The following is a 17,598-nucleotide window of genomic DNA, read 5'->3' on the forward strand; positions in this document are numbered from 1 at the left end:
ACATCCTCGGTCCTAGGTTCGTAGCAAACCATCGCTTAAAATTTGATTAGTAATCAGCATTGACGACCGAAGACTTCCGGCATAAAAAATTACTATCATTCTGCCACAGGCCTTGTCAAAGAGGGACAAGCAGCGGACAGATGTTTAGGGCACACTCTTGTCCTTGGGGTGGGAAACTGCCCCTAAAGGCGGAAGAATGATTCATGATCAACGGCATGAGGATGCAGAAGGCAATGGAAGCCACTGAATTAAAGACACAAGACGTATATCCACAAGGCATGTGGCCTGTAATTGAAAAAAGTGATGATCTCTCCATTGGCAAAAGTTTCCTGAATAGAGCCCCCCCCCCCCCCCCCCCCCACCAGTCGGATCTTGTGGATCAGACTGCGAAGGTCGATGTGGCCAAGAGAAAAATGACGAATAATCAACGAAAGAACAACATTCTACGAGTCGGGACGTGGAATGTCAGAAGCTTTAAGGTAGTACGGAAGTTAAAAAATCTGGAAAAGGAAATGCAAAGGCTCTAATCTAGATATAGTTGTCAGTGAAGTGAAATGGAAAGAACACAAGGATTATTGACCAGATGAGTGCAGGGTAATATCAACAGCAGTAGAGAATGATACAAGAGGAGTGGGATTCGTTATGAATGGAAAGGTAGGGCAAAGAGTGTGTTGCGATGAGCAACTCAGTGATTCAGTGATACGGTTATTCTTGTCAGAATTGACAGCAAACCAACAGCGATAACGATAGTTCAGGTGTACATGCCGACGTCGAAAGATGAAGATGCAGAGATACAGAATGTGTATGAGGATACTGAAAGAGTAATACAGTACATAAAGGGAGATGAATATCTAATAGTCATGGGGGACTGAAATGCAGTTGTAGGGAAAGGAGAAGAAGAAAGGGTTATAGCTGCAAAGGCTACATTGAAGGCCTCTGTGTGGGGGAATATTTGTCTGATGTTATACAAGAAGAAACAGTAGTCGATTGAGAAGAGAGAGGGGATCCAGTATTGGAATCAGAATTTAACAGAGCTTTGGAGGACTTAAGGTCAAATAGATTAGAAGGGACAAATAACATTCCATCAGAATTTCTGAAACCATTGGAGGAAGTGGCAACAAAACAATTAATCACGTTGGTGTGTAAAACGCATGTGGGTGACGACATACCATCTGACTTTCGGAAAAGTATCATCCACACAATTCCGAAGACTGCAAGAGCTGACAAATGCGACAATTACCGCACAATCAGCTTAACAGCTCGCGCATCCAAGTTGCTGACACGAATAATACACGGAACAATGGAAAGGAAAATTGACGATATGCTAGCTGATAATCAGTTTCGCTTTAGAAGAGGTAAAGGCACCAGAGAGGCAATTCTGACGCTGCGGATGATAACGGAAGCAAGACAAAAGAAAATTCAAGACACGTTAATGGGATTTGTTGGTCTGGAAAAATCGTTCTACAACGTAAAATGGAGCAAGATGTTCGTAATTCTGAGAAAAATAAGGGTAAGCGATAGGGAGAGAAGGGTAATATACAATACGTTTAAGAGCCAAGAAGAAATGATTTGGACGATCAAGAACGATGGCACAGGAGAAGAATACACTGTGGTCCGAATCAACTCACTCAGGGGACTGACGATTTAAAAAAAAATATAAAATAAATTAAAAAATATTTCTAGTGAAACCAATCAATACTGGGATACCCGAAGAACGTGGCAACCTGTTTTTTATCTTTTTTTCTGCAAATGAAATTAACGCGGACGGATTGTTAGTAGTAGAGTGCCACACAGGAACCGGATGCCCTCTTCGCTTAATGGAAGTGTAAACATGCACGGTTGTCGTATCTGGCAACAGAGAACACGCACGCCCCGCAATTTCTGGGAAACGTTTCCGTCAACAAGTGGTGACACAATAACGCTGCCTCACTACGTCTATTTCTCTTTGAGGGCGCTCTCAGCTTGACATTGTTACCGTCACAGGTTATCTACACAACACGCTTTTAAGAGTAAGAATTAGCCCATCTCGTAAAAGAGACAGGCGCTTTGTAGTGTTATATTCGCGCTGGCTAGAGCATAGTTCTCCGTTGTACTTCACGTGCAGCTATTGCTCTGCTCATTATTCGGCAAAACCACATCCACAGCCTCTCATTCTCGCATAAATCACCTATAAAATATCCATTCGTTCCATGTACTGCCTGCATACACGGAAGTGACAAAACCCATGGCGTACCTCATAGTGCGTGAGACGTCCTTTTCCTGACGCATCGCAGCATCTCGAGGTAACTTGGACTTATGTCGTTGGAAGTCCTCTGCAGAAATATTGAGCCTTGCTGCCTCTATAGCCGTCCATAAAAGTGGAACTGTTGCCGGAGACGGATTTTGTACGCAGACTGACCTGTTGATTACGTCCCATAAATGTTCGATGGTATTCTCGTCGAGTGATCTGAGTGGCCAAATAGTTCACTCGAATTGTCCAGAATGTACTTTACCCTAATGGCGAAGAATTGTGACGGATTGGCGTGTGCATTGCGATCCATAAAAATTTCATTCTTGTTTCGGCACATGAGATCCATGAATGGCTGCTAATAGTTTGCACGTTTCAATCTCCCCCCCCCCCCCCCAGCTTTCTTTTTCCATCTATTGTCCACATTAAACTATGCCCAGTCCAAGTTGTTAATAAGAAAAGCTTTTATCGAGATATGAGAAGGCGAAGATTACAATAAACTTTCAGGTTTACGTAGCTTGTCTCGTTGAGATGGCTCCAGTTCTTCTTGTCTAGCGATCTGACTCTTGAAGCTAACATCAGGTCCTCACGTTTTGGTTGAACTAAATAAATTGGAAAATTGTTGCTGCAGAATTTTTTACATAAATATATTTTCCAATCATTTTCTCATATTTTAGTATGTCATACATTCCAGAATGAGATTTTCACTCTGCAGCGGAGTGTGCGCTGATATGAAACTTCCTGGCAGATTAAAACTGAGTGCCCGACCGAGACTCGAACTCGGGACCTTTGCCTTTCGCGGGCAAGTGCTCTACCAACTGAGCTACCGAAGCACGACTCACGCCCGGTACTCACAGCTTTACTTCTGCCAGTACCTCGTCTCCTACCTTCCAAACTTTACAGAAGCTCTCCTGCGAACCTTGCAGAACTAGCACTCCTGAAAGAAAGGATATTGCGGAGACATGGCTTAGCCACAGCCTGGGGGATGTTTCCAGAATGAGATTTTCACTCTGCAGCGGAGTGTGCGCTGATATGAAGGTAGGAGACGAGGTACTGGCAGAAGTAAAGCTGTGAGTACCGGGCGTGAGTCGTGCTTCGGTAGCTCAGTTGGTAGAGCACTTGCCCGCGGAAGGCAAAGGTCCCGAGTTCGAGTCTCGGTCGAGCACACAGTTTTAATCTGTCAGGAAGTTTCATATCAGCGCACACTCCGCTGCAGAGTGAAAATCTCATTCTGGAAACATCCCCCAGGCTGCGGCTAAGCCATGTCTCCGCAATCTCCTTTCTTTCAGGAGTGCTAGTTCTGCAAGGTTCGCAGGAGAGCTTCTGTAAAGTTTGGAAGGTAGGAGACGAGGTACTGGCAGAAGTAAAGCTGTGAGTACCGGCCGTGAGTCGTGCTTCGGTAGCTCAGTTAGTAGAGCACTTGCCCGCGGAAGGCAAAGGTCCCGAGTTCGAGTCTCGGTCGGGCACACAGTTTTAATCTGCCAGGAAGTTTCATGTCATACATTATTTAGATTTTTTACAGTAACAAAGCCGACGTTACATTGTTCGCACCTGTTATACAAAAATACGTCCGATCACATCAGAGGCAAGCTTACGACTCTCACACTCAGCGAGGGTTTACAATTCTTCTTAACAAATGAGTTCCCATTAGTTTTCGTTACACTATTAATTTCGATTATTATTTCATAAATGAATCCAGAAACAATCATAGTAAACAGTACAGGATTGCGTAATTAATACTATAAACTTCACATGCGCAAATAATTCGTAATTTCAAATGTTTCTAAAAAAATAATTTTATCGATTATAACATCGAAACCAAAATATTTTATAAAGTAATTCCTTTTCATAAATTTTATCTGGAAATATAACATACTGTGTATAAAATTGTATGAACGTTTTCAGAAAAGCAACTGTCAAAAATATTGACCTGTTCAATATTCTAAAAAAAAATAATATTCGTATCGACAACTACTGTTGAGGAAAAGTAATGCTAGAGGAGGAATTCCCGTTACAAAATCAATGATCATCTCAGTTGGAGCAGAGAACCCAGTCCATTCTACGTACACACAGCACACACGTTTGTGGAGCCACCACGAGGTCGCACAGTGAGTTGTTGACAACTTGGATCCATGGCTACGTGGGGGCTGCGCCACACTGTATCCCTACAATCGACTCCTACCAACTGAAATCTGGTATCATTTGACCAAGCCACGGTTTTCCAGTCGTCCTTTATACAACCGACATGGTTACAAGCGCAGGAGCGGCGCTGCAGGCGAACTCGTGCAGTCAGCAAATGCACTCGCATCGGTTGTCTGCTCCCATAGCCCATTAATGGCAAATTTTGCCGTACTGTCATAACGGATACGTTCATCGTACGTCTCACATTGATTTCTACGGTTGTTTCACGCAATGTTGTTTGTCTGTTAGCACTGCCAACTCTAGGCAAACACTGCTACTCTCGATCGTTAATTGCAGGCCGTCGGGCGTTGTCTATGGTGAGAGGTAACGCCTGATTTTTGAATTCTCGGCTCACTGTCGTCACTGTGGATCTTGGAGTATTGAATTTCCTAACGATTTCTGAAATAGAATATTCCATCCGTCTAAATCCAACTACCAACATGCGTTGAAAGTCTGTTAATTTCCGTCGTGCAGAGACAGTCACGTCGGAAACCTTTCCTCATGAATCATCAAAGAACAAATGACAGCTCCTCTATTGCACAGCACTTTTATATCTTGTGTACGCGATATTAGCTCCATATGTATGTGCATACATCGCTATCTATTGACTTTTGTCACCTCTGTGTATTTTTTCCACGAATGACCTTCAAACTCTCCATACCTTACACATAACGTCTTTCTGTTACCAGAATGTTGAAATCACATGCTGTAACATTTCACCATGGGTATAAAAAATCTCTTATTATTTCTCGTGTTTAATCAGCATTCAGAGGAGGCAAAAAATTAGTCACCTTCAGGGGACATGTAACATTGCCCCCAGCTTCAATTCTGGGAGGAAAAGGAGTCCGTAAGTTTATTCAAGTATGCCACAACCAACTGAAGCCACTCGTTGAAGTTTCGATCCTGTGCAGCTGCCGATTTGAGGTAATGGTTCAAATGGTTCAAATGGCTCTAAGCACTATGGGACTTAACAGCTATGACCGAGCGAGGTGGCGCAGTGGTTAGCACACTGGACTCGCATTCGGGAGGACGAAGGTTCAATCCCGTCTCCGGCCATCCTGATTTAGGTTTTCCGTGATTTCCCTAAATCGTTTCAGGAAAATGCCGAGATGGTTCCTTTGAAAGGGCACGGCCGATTTCCTTCCCCATCCTTCCCTAACCCGAGCTTGCGCTCCGTCTCTTAATGACCTCGTTGTCGACGGGACGTTAAACACCACTAACCTAACCTAACTTAACAGCTATGGTCATCAGTCCCCTAGAACTTAGAACTACTTAAACCCAACTAACCTAAGAACCTCACACAACACCCAATCATCACGAGGCAGAGAAAATCCCTGACCCCGCCGGGAATCGAACCCGGGAACCCGTGCGCGGGCAACGAGAACGCTACCGCACAACCACGAGCTGCGGACTAATTGCAGTAATGATCATTCCTACGGTTCACCCACCGTTCCAAACAGTCGGTGACGTTTCTTATGATATTATGATTGGGAGATTAAGCAGGTTGTTCTAGGCCTCGTAAGGTGCCTCACTAGTCACCAAAGCAGGAACGTATGCTACAAACCCCATGAACGCGACTGTTATCAACTTTGGAGTGTCAGCTGTATCTCCTCTTGGATATACAGGGTGTTACAAAAAGGTACGGCCAAACTATCGGGAAACATTCCTCACACGCAAATAAAGAAAAGATGTTAAGTGGACATGTGTCCGGAAACGCTTAATTTCCATGTTAGAGCTCATTTTAGTTTCGTCAGTATGCACTGTACTTCCTCGATTCACCGCCAATTGGCCCATTTGACGAGAATCCGCACGCAATTGTGCAATCACGTCATCAACCTCCTTACGCGCATGTGCCTTTCCAACCTTCTCTGTAAGATCCAAGACGCTGCTATTGCATCTTTATAAGCAGAACACCCTGCTAGCCACGGCTCTCAGTGATTTTAACTCCTGATGACGTTTGCAGAGACATATCGAAAGCTCTAATGTTTTACTCGAAATGATGCGGCTTGTAAAGCGAGAGGAAAGTACTGAATGCTGAAATAAACGTGCTTGGTCATTTTTACGGTAACCTGAATGAACAGACCGAAGAGGTAGTACGCAAAACACTCCACAATCCACAAAAAAGGCCTCCTCCGGAGTAACAGGCTCCACATAGTGCGGGTTAAACGCGTCATTTAGCCATCGGTGCGCTCGAATCCTCGTATGATTTCAACAGTTGCAAAATCGCAACTCGAGGGAACACACTACACAGCTTCAGTCAGCGACTGTCCTGTTTGTGTGTTGTTTGATCGACTAAAGACCTGCAGCCTCATGTGAGTAACGGCCTTTTGCGACGCACTCCAGGAAAAATGTTTCACTGCACTGTTCGCTGGGAAACAAGACATTTCACCAGCATTCAGTGGCTGTAGGGCTTGATACCAGTTTCACTGACGTGATATGGCACTCGTATTTGGCCCTTACTGGTTAGCTTCTTCTTACAATTACTGGTCTTACGTCGTGTTAAACCGCCATTCTTTGGACAAACGTTGAACAATCCGGGTTGATATTACGGAAACTCGGGAAACAACATTAACAGTCTGTTCATGGGCACGTCCAAAAAAAAAAAAAAAAAAATGATTCAAATGGCTCTAAGCACTATGGGACTTAACATCGGAGATCATCAGTCCCCTAGACTTAGAACTACTTAAACCCAAGGACACCACACACATCCATGCCCGAGGCAGGATTCGAAGCTGCAAACGTAGCAGCCACGTGGTTCCGGACTGAATTGGCTAGAACCGCTCGACTACAGCCGCCGGCGGGCACGTCCAAACACGGCACTCCCTTCCTGCCATTTTGCACATCTTCACATGGACCCATGTTACTGTGCTAAATGCGTACAACCGACTGTCACAAATTCACCATTTCACTGCCATGTTTTGGGTGTATGGTGTTACAGGATAGCCTGGTACCAATTTCACACCCTTAGAAATGACTAACGTTTTCTTCTATTTGGGGGGGGGGGGGGAGGGGGGGGGGGTGGCTAATATTTTACCCTTTCACCTTAGATACAAGATTTCATTTTTTATGTCTCAACAAACATTGTTTAAACATTATGTACACAAACTGTCACCTTTTCAGCACAGTAAGCACATGATTTGGCCACTAATGGTTTTATGTGTTTGAGCAGGACTCGCCAATACAATCTGCATTGATTTTAATACATCTGACGATGGATACATAACGAAAAACGTCGTAAAATGAACAGATTATTTTGGAGATGAAGACCTATGTTCCACCATTTAGTGCTAATACAGTCTTTAAAAGTTTTTTGTTTATAATGATAAAGTCAGGACCATGACAAACAGGTTATGCACTGGAAAGAACAGCGGTTCGAATCCACTCCGGCCATCCACATCACAGTTTTCCGTAATTCTCTTTTGCCCCTTAAACAAAATGCTGGGATGGTTTCTTTGAAAAGGTCATGCACTCTACTTCCTTTCATAGTTCGAGCTTGCTATCCGTATCTTATGACTACGTCATCGTTGGGACGTTTAACACAAATTTTTCTTTTCTTCAAAAATCGGTGGTACAAAACGTGTAGAGGTCGTTATGGCATAGCTGGCTGAGTTATCTTGCTGTATCCGAAGTGGTAGGAAGTGTTGTAAACACTACTGACATTCAATAAACGGGCACAATGTGAGCATACTTATTTTCATTATATGTAAGGAAATTGAGTAATACATTCATGTTCAGAAAAAAAAACAGAACTCTTTGAACGGCTGGAGATGGGATGTGTTGGAGGTAGGATGGTCAAATTGACAAGATGTGTACATTAGTAAGTTCTGCAGAAATGATTAACATTTGATCGATGTCGGCCAGCGGGTTCAAGCTCAACATCAATATCGAGGCGCGACACCAGCTACGGGTAAAGTGTGCTGCGGCTCTCGCTGTCGCTATAAACGGAAGGTAATGGATCAGTGTGACGTGAGCAGGCGTGCAGGATGCCTCGCAGACGTGTGCGCGAACCGTACCGTAAAATCAGTGAGTGTGGAAGACATTATTGGTATGAGAGAATGTGATGCATCCATCATGTGGGACGACGCGATTCTGCAGTGCAACGGTCGTGTGCAGAATGGTTCGCGGAAGGCCCTAGAGTAGGATGACATGGGTTAGGTCGCACCACTAAGACCCCCCCCCCCCCCCCCCCCCCCCCATCTCCACATCCCCGAGAATATCGACACCTTATCCGAATGGAATTGCAGGAACATGGCACTGCGTCCTCTTCGGCTCTGGTGCAACACTGGGTTTAACGTTTCGCACACTAGCAGGAGTGACAGACGATCGCCATTTATGACGGCGTGAGTTACGTGCGCGTCGTCCACTTCTCCGCCTACATTTGACGTATGTGCAGAAACATGCTAGACGTCAATGGTGTATGGAACGACGTCTCTGGGAAGGAATCGCGTCAGATCGTGTTTTCGGACGAATCCAAGTTGTGATTCCGTAGATTTTCACGGCGTCTTACATGTTCATGCTGTTCATGGGTATGCTGCCGGATACGATCGTCTTCACTACACGATATATCGGCGATCCATCCGGCCGCTATCTACAAGTGCGATTGCTGAGAACACAATCACGCCGGAACTGAATGAAGATCAGAAACGGCGGCTCCTTTATATCCTGGGTAGAGGCCACTGCGCCTGATGATATCGCACTCAGCACTTCTTCTCTTCAACCTACATGTTGTTGGAAATTAATGGATGATATTTTCATCGTTTGGCCACACGAAATGGGAGGTCTTAATCGGCTTTTAGATCATTTCAACTGTCTTCATCCGCGCATCAAATTTTCGATGGAAATTGAAAAAGATGGGAAATCAGCTTTTTGGGATGTTCTAGTGCACAAAAAAGTAAATGGTACCTTGGGACATGGCTTATACCTTAGACCCACACATATGGACCGCTATCTTCATTCTACGGGTTGTCATCCACCATATTAACACATTGGAGTTGTATGCACATTGGTTAAGAGAGCTTATGCCATTTCTGATATCGTAAATTTGACACAGGAACTGGATCATCTTAAAGCTGTCTTCAAGCTCAACGGATACACATATCATCAAATTAATCGTGCTTTTCAGTTTGGAACGTTACGTGAACCAGCGCCGGACACTAGTAAATCAGTTGCTTTTCTACCCTTTGCTGGAAGTATTTCTTCAAAAATTTCTAGAATTCTCAGGGAATATGATAAAAGGATTCTTTTGCCTTTGACCACGACTAGGGCCTTGTTTGGATCTGTTGAAGATGATTTAGGATTGAAAAAGCCTGGAATCTATAAAATTCCCTGTCACTGTGGAAAGGTCTATATTGGACAGACTATTCGAACTGCTCCTGACCGATGTGTGGAACATCAGCGTCACATACGTTTGCTCCAGCCTGAAAAACCTGCCGTTGCCGGCTTCTCGTTACTAGGATTGTGTGCTCAAGGATACCATCGAAATTCGATTACTTAATGACATTATTAAGAGGTGTTCCTTTAAGCAAGATATGCAACACTATTTTATCTGATATGAAACAACAACGGTCTGGTTTTCGACTTGCTACATTTTAATTTGCGATTTATCACTTTCGCCCGTTTCTACCGCCGGCGGCGCTGCAATTCTTCGCCTCGCATGGGACAGCTATTCCGCTTCTCGCGCAAGCGCGGTGGCCTATACCCGGGGTATAATGAAACCGCCGTTTCTGATGATCATCCGGCTCCGGCGTGATTATGTCGTCAACGATCGCAACTGAAGACGGCGGCCAGATGGATCCCCGAAATATCGTCTAGCGAAGACCATCGTATCCGGCAGCATACCCGTGAAGAGCATAAACAAAAATCCAGGTTCTGTCAGCTTGTAAACGATGGCCGCATTTTGGTTCGCCACAGACGAGAGGAGAAGCATCACGGTGATTGCATTCGCACATCTCCTAAGCGACAAAATGGTTCAAATAGGTTTTCTGCACGACACCCCAGACGCCATTTTTCAGCAAGATAATGCACTACCAGATGTTATTGCGCGTACACGTGCCTTCTTGGTGTCACAGGATGTCAACCTTTTGCCCTGACCCGCCTGATCATCATATTTGTCACTAATCTAAAATGTGTGGAATATAGTGAAGTGACGGGTGCAATTCACCGCAGGTGAACTTTGGATACAGGTAAATACAGCATGCATGGCTATATCACAGGGCGCCATTCGCATCTTATACGCGTCGATGCCAACACGCATGGAAGAAGTTACCAGGGCCCATGGCGGACCCTGTGCCTGCTAGGCAACAGGACACATGCTGGTCTGAGGTGTCTGAAATGCTAATGATTTCTGCAGAACATACTAATGTACGTGTCCTGTGAACATGAACATTTTACCTCTAGTGATTCAAGGTGTTCTGTTTTTTCTGAACATGAGTGTACATAACTTAGAGTATCGTGCTTCTCTGCTCTAGTACTCATAAAATGACAATTGTTTGGCCACGCTGGGTAGCCATGCGGTCTAGGGCTCTTTGCCACGGTTCGTGCGGCTCCCCCGTCGGAGGTTAGAGTGCTCCCTCCGGAATGGGTGGGTGTGTTGTCCTTAGCGTCAGTTAGTTTAAGTTAGATTGAATAGTCTGTAAGCCTAGGGACCGATGATCTCAGCAATTTGGTCCCCTAGGAATTTACCACAAATTTCCAAATTTACTTAATTGTTTGTACAAATATGTTGTCATGTAGACGTTTGACACTGTCATAGATTGCCGTTTATCCGTATCGGACCATGTATGCGACTGGATTGAAGACTTCCTCTTAGACAGAACACAACACGTTGCTCTCATCGGAACAAAATCGGTGTAAAGATAATTTCAGAAGTAGCCCAAGAAATTGTGTTACTGTTTACTGTAAATGTAATTAACCTAGTAGAAAATGTCGAAAGCCCTTTAAGAATGTTCGCATACAATGCTGTTGTCTATAAGAAGATAGCAATGCCAGAAAATTGTAAAACTCTGTAGAATGATATGCAGAAAAGAAATCTACTACTGTAACGACTACACAACTGATGACAAATTGCTGGATACAGTATCAGGGGCGGCCACAACTGAACTGACCATATAAAACAAATACTAGGAAAAGCAGATGGCAGACTGAGAATCATATGACGACGAATCTTAACGAGATGTAGTTCACCCACAAAAGAAGTGGCTTAAAAAACACTAGTTCGACCGTTTCTTGAATACTGCTGATCAGCCAGGCACAATTATCAGGTAGGACTGATAGAAGAGGTAGAGGAGGTTCAACGAAGAGCAGCGCGCTTCTTCGTAGAGGCGTTTCACTCGACATGAGAGCGTCACAAAGATAAGAAACTACAGCAGGAAGACGTTACAATAGAGCCGTGGAGTATCATGGAGGGATGTGCTATTGAAATTCCGATAGAGTACTTTCCGGGAGGAGACGTACAACATATTACTTCGTCCCATATACGTCTCGCGAAATGCCCATAAGGAGAAAATTAGAGATATTATAGCTGTTTCAGAGGTTTACCGAGAATCTTTTTTCATACGTGTCATTCGCTAGTGGAACAATAACGGAGTGAACCGTTAGTGGTGCCTGACGTACCCTGGGCTATATACTGTCAGGTGGCTTGCGGATTACTGATGTAACTGTTCCAGAATGAGATTTTCACTCTGCAGCGGAGTGTGCGCAGGTATGAAACTTCCCAGCAGATTAAAACTGTATACCGGACCGAGACTCGAATTCAGTACCTTCGCCTTTCGCGGGCAAGTGCTCTACCGACTGAGCTACCCTAACACGACTCACGACCCGTCCCCACAGCTTCAATTCTGCCAGTACCTCGTCTCCTATCTGGCAGAATTGAAGCTGTGAGGATGAGTCGAGCTGACCTCTCGATTATGTCCCATAAATGTTCGATATAATTTATGTCGAGCAGCTCGAACTATCCAGAATGTTCTTCAAACAATCATGAGCAATTGAAGGCAACCTGAGCCACCGAGGGCACAGAGAATAGTGCGCCTGCAGGGACTTATCCCTTGCACACTCCCCGTGAGACTCACATTCCCAACATGTCCACATCACTACACTCGTAGTGCGCCTATTAGATGTTTGCCTATCATACTCATTACATGGATAGAGCGTCTGCCATGTAAGCTGAATATCCCGGGTTCGAGTCTCGGTCCCCAATGAAGTATATCAACGCCTGTTTTCAGCTAGGGTGTCCACTTAATTATCATTACATTCTAACGAAAGCTGCATGGTCATCAACGGTAACTGTTCTTTCGGGAACAGATACTACCTTCCTATATAATCTGTTAGATGACTATTAGTTTGGCTTTAGGAAAGGTAAAGGCCCCAGCGAGGCAATTCTGACGTTGCGGCTGATAAAAGAAGCAAGACTAAAGGAAAATCATGACTTGTTCATAGGATTTACCAAGCTGGAAAAAGCGTTCGACAATGTAAAATGGTGCAAAATGTTAGGAATTGTGAGAAAAACAGGGGTAAGCTATACGGAGAGACATTTAATATACAATATGTGCAAGAGCCAAGAGGGAATAATAAGAGTGGCCGACCAAGAATGTAGTGCTCCGATTAAAAAGAGTGTAAGACCAGGATGTAATCTTTCACCCCTATTCTTAATCTGTATATCGAAGAAGCGATGATTGAAATAAAAGAAAGGTTCAGATGTGGAATTAAAATCAAGGTGAAAGGATATCAATGATACGATTCGTCCACATTGCCATTGTGAGTAAAAGTGAAGAAAAATTGCAGGATGTGCTGAATGGAATGAACATCTAATGAGTACAGATTATGGATTGAGAGTAAGGCGAAGGTAATGAGAAGTAGCAGCAATGAGAACAGCAATAAACATCTGGGTCGATGGTCACGAAGTAGATGAAGTTAAGGAATTCTGTTACCTAGACAGCAAGATAAACAATAAACTTAACACCAGGGTCGATGGTCACGAAGTAGATGAAGTTACAATTCTGTTATCTAGACAGCAAGATGAACAGTAACGTTCGGAGCGAGGAGGACACCAAAAGCAGACTAGCACTGGCAAAAAGGGCATTCCTGGCCAAGAGAAGTCTACCTGTATCAAAAATATGCCGTAATTTGAGGAAGAAGTTTCTGAGAACGTACGTTTGGTGTACATGGACTGTGGGAAAACCGGAACAGAGTAGCATCGTATCATCTGAAATGCGGTGCCGCAGACGATTGTTGGGAATTAAGTGGACTGTTAAGGCAAGGAATTAGGAGGTACAGCCAGAATCGGAGAGGAAAGGAATGTGTGGAAAACACTGAGAGGAAGAAGGGACAGTATGATAGAACATCTCTGAAGACTTCAGGGAATGAGTTTCATGGTACCAGAGGAAACTGTAGAGGGCAAAAAGTGTAGAGGAAGATAGAGATTGGAATACATCCAGCAAATAATAGAGGATGTAGTTTGCAAGTGCTACTCCGAGATGAAGAGGTTGGCACAGAAGAGGAATTCGTGGCAATTAGAAGACTGATGACTCAAAAAATAAATAAATAAATAAATAAAAGACTCTCTCACACCACGCTTTGCAATAACTTCTGTGTTTACTTGCGGCACTATTCATTAGATAGTGTCTTTTAATCTGTTATTTGAGGTTCGATCCTCTGTAGATTGAAAGCTATAACATTTCCTTGCGAGTGTTATTTAAGCTGCCTGCTCATCCGATTTAAACTTGATGTTTATAAGAGAAGAGCTATTTCTATGATGCTAATATTATTGGAGGTGTTTTTTTTGTGCCTACTTTTTGATTAGCGGGCCCTCCCAGTGTTCATAATTATCTATTTATGAAATCTGTCTCAGGTTGGTTTATTGTGTCGCTAAGGCAACAAATTTTTAAAATGCTTTACGGTTAAGTGACTTCTGCTGATAACCGTAATTAATAGCTGATTCAAGGTGCAATTTTGCAACCTGTACTTAGTCCGCCTCTAATTGACTGATTTTCTCTCAGTTCGGCCATATAGGTCGTTAATAAACTGTTAAAGATCAAAGCTAGAGAGCAAATTTTCAAGCTGTTTTGGTTCCATTATTTGTAACTTGTTGTAACTGAATTTTTTGAAACCTACCAATTCTACTTTCTATTGTGTATGGAATCTGATTCGGAATAATTATTATATGTAAAGTAATAGTTTATTTATCTGTACTACCGGAGCATGCAGGCATACATTTGTTAATTAGGGGCTTGATAAAGGTTATACTGTTGCTGTGCTTTGACTTAGCTGAGCTTTGGATTTTGTTTTACAATTACGACTAACATTCAGTGCTACTGACCAGTTTAGACCAGCACGCTGATATTTGGGCACGAGGAGCAAATATATTAGAAGGATCAGCTATCATTACAGACAGCTTGGACTGCATCTATTCTGCAAATCAGAATTTTTTGGTTGCCCTGTTGTCACGACCAAAGGAAGAGTTAAATGTTTTTCTAATTTTAAACCTCTTATAATTTTACAAATTTTTCTGTGTTCTTTCATATGTTTCAATCTTAAAGGCTGATAAACTTACAGCTGTTGCTGTGGTAACTTAATTTGTTTGAGTCTTATAGGCTACTTTTCTCTAGGGATTAGTATTTCGATTATTTAATATTGTTAATTTATTGTACTGCGGCTGTAAGTTGGCGCAGTTATTGATTTATGCAATTTCGAGTTGTAATTTGAGGATATCTATTGTTCAGGTGCACTGTTAAAAGGTTGCTCATATACCTTCAGGTTGCTAATATTTGGGGGAGCTCATTGTTTTGTTGGGCAGTGAAGTAAAATGAAAATTTTTAACTTGTTAAAGTCCGAAATGGTTATTGTCAATCCTTCTAATTACTGAGTGTGAAATAAAGGTGTTGTTCCTTTCAATGGTGAATGATATTCAAAGTTACCCGAGGTCAAGTCCTTCCATTCAACAGCTTTTGCTGGAGCCGACTTAACTACAACTAGCAGGCTTACGTGCCTGTGGGGGTTACTGCGTATGCTGATGTTGATGATGGACATCAGATGCACATTGAGGAAAACAGTAATCATGAAATATCCGCTTTCCTCCATGAAGTTGTGAAAGATCGTACGGGTACTTCATGGAATAAGCGTTTCTGTTATCACCAGTGTGGCTTCAAATTTCATTGAAACGGTATTTTATGGCAGTCTGCTGTCAGTGTGTTTACAATGATAACCGATTTCGTCGCAATAATAAAAATTTTCGTATCATAGAAAAGACTCACGGACACAGGACCAAATGCAAATGATTGGTTGCTCTGCAACGACTTTGACCTGAAGGTATTCAGCTCTTGAATGATACCTGTTGATGACGTGAAAAGTGCGACTTTACGTAAAAATAAAAACCATTTCAGTGCAACTGTCGATAGTTAGAAAACTTTTTTCTAAAAGGAGAAATTTTGCTAACGTCGAACATAAATTTAAATGGCAGGTAGTCTTTCCTAAAAGTATTAGTATGGAGTGTAGCCCTGTACGAACGTAGACGATAAGCACCACAGGTAGAAAGAGAATGGAAGCTTCTGGAGCCGTGGAGGAATTTGGAAAATAAGATAGGTAGAATGAAAAATTAATGAGGAGGTACAGAATTCTAGTGGAGAAAGATTGTGGAACAACTTGAGTAAAAAGAGGGGTCACTTGATAGTACACGCCCTGAGGTATCAAGAAAATATCAATATGGTTATGGAAGGAAGTGCGTGGAAGTGAAGACTGTAGAAGGAGATAGTGGCATGAATACAGTTAAGCACGTTCAAAAGGGTGGAGGCTCATGTAGCTAAGCAGAGGTGGAAGAGGACAGGTTAGAGTAGCGGAGAAAGTTACGGCAAACCATTCTTCTGACTGAAGACCCAACAACAATAACTTAAAAAGTTATTTCAACAATTAAATGGCTTTAGGATTATCAGCACCACAGTACTCCAAAACTTCGTGAAATTTTCAGGTTGCTTAGTCCTGCAGTACTTTCCTGGGTGGCTTACTGTGCAGTAATCAGGGTAGTCTTGCCTTTCTGTATCTCTGTGCATTAAAACTGTTAGGAAATGTGTACGTAAATTAGTTTCTGGTCCTGTTAAAGCATTGCAAGTCAAATGTTACTGTGTTGTGACACTATTGCTTTATTACGAGTGATTACCTATGATTAACTAAGCATGACCGCCAATCTAAGATTTTCTTGCTTCTCCAATCACATCGTCATCGACGTGACGTTAATCTCACTTTCAGTCTGGATTCGCGCGGCCGCTACGGTCGCAGGTTCGAATCCTGCCTCGGGCGTGGATGTGTGTGATGTCCTTAGGTTAGTTAGGTTTAAGTAGTTCTAAGTTATAGGGGACTGATGACCTTAGAAGTTAAGTCCCATAGTGCTCAGAGCCAGCCAATCTCACTTTCCTCCACACTTCTAAAAAGTGGCTTTTGTTCTATACATTCCTGGAAAAAAAGAAGAAAGAGAGCGAGAGAGAGACTGCTCAGGTGCACAAAATTCAAAATTTGAGAACAGCGGAAGCTGAAAACTTTATAAATACCTAGATTGTTTTTCTTGCATACTACAAATTCTTTCTCTAGATTCAGAGTGCGCTCTCGTAGCCTACGCTCGCTGATTACGGGGGTCACACCACTATCAAAAATTCTGAGTCCTGAGGAAATAATGAAAAAGTCGGCAGCCGCACGACTGAGAAACTTTTCTAAATCACAAGGCAGGAGCGCCACGGAGGTACAGCTCCCGATAAAATAATGCGCAAACGACTGGAGCAACCGGCTTTCTGTAAGAACAAGGTCCGGCTCGAAGAGCTGAGCAATACAGAGGCTAGCCGGCAAACATTGGGTGCACTTTTATTCTGAAGTGATGAGACTAAATCATTGTGACACGAAATACAATAAACAAAGGTTTTCATTTCTTTGAACAGAAATATAAGTGTTACATGTAACAACATTTTGCACCTTATTGTTATTAAACTAAGACGTCAAGTGTGACGCCTGGTGGGCGCAAACGTAGTGCAGATGACTTGAATTCGATTGTAATTATTACATAAAGTGCTACCATTTTTTGTATAAATGATGAATACTCCACTTATTACACGTATGGAATACATAAATGTGGTTGACACTAGGACAGTACCCTCTTACAAGGAATAATATGCACTGAACATCCCATAGTGAGCTGTCACTTGCGAATGGCGATG

At 43.0% G+C, this 17,598-nt stretch overlaps 1 non-coding gene across 1 annotated transcript; it reads left to right on the forward strand.

Annotated features, from left to right (window-relative positions):
- The first annotated feature begins 3,318 nt into the window (after positions 1–3,318).
- Trnap-cgg lies at positions 3,319–3,393 on the forward strand. Its single transcript has one exon. It is a non-coding gene; the product is annotated as a tRNA-Pro (tRNA).
- The last annotated feature ends 14,205 nt before the right edge of the window (positions 3,394–17,598 follow it).

The sequence above is a fragment of the Schistocerca americana genome, chromosome 4 (assembly GCF_021461395.2).
Source record: "Schistocerca americana isolate TAMUIC-IGC-003095 chromosome 4, iqSchAmer2.1, whole genome shotgun sequence".
Lineage (NCBI taxonomy): Eukaryota > Metazoa > Arthropoda > Insecta > Orthoptera > Acrididae > Schistocerca > Schistocerca americana.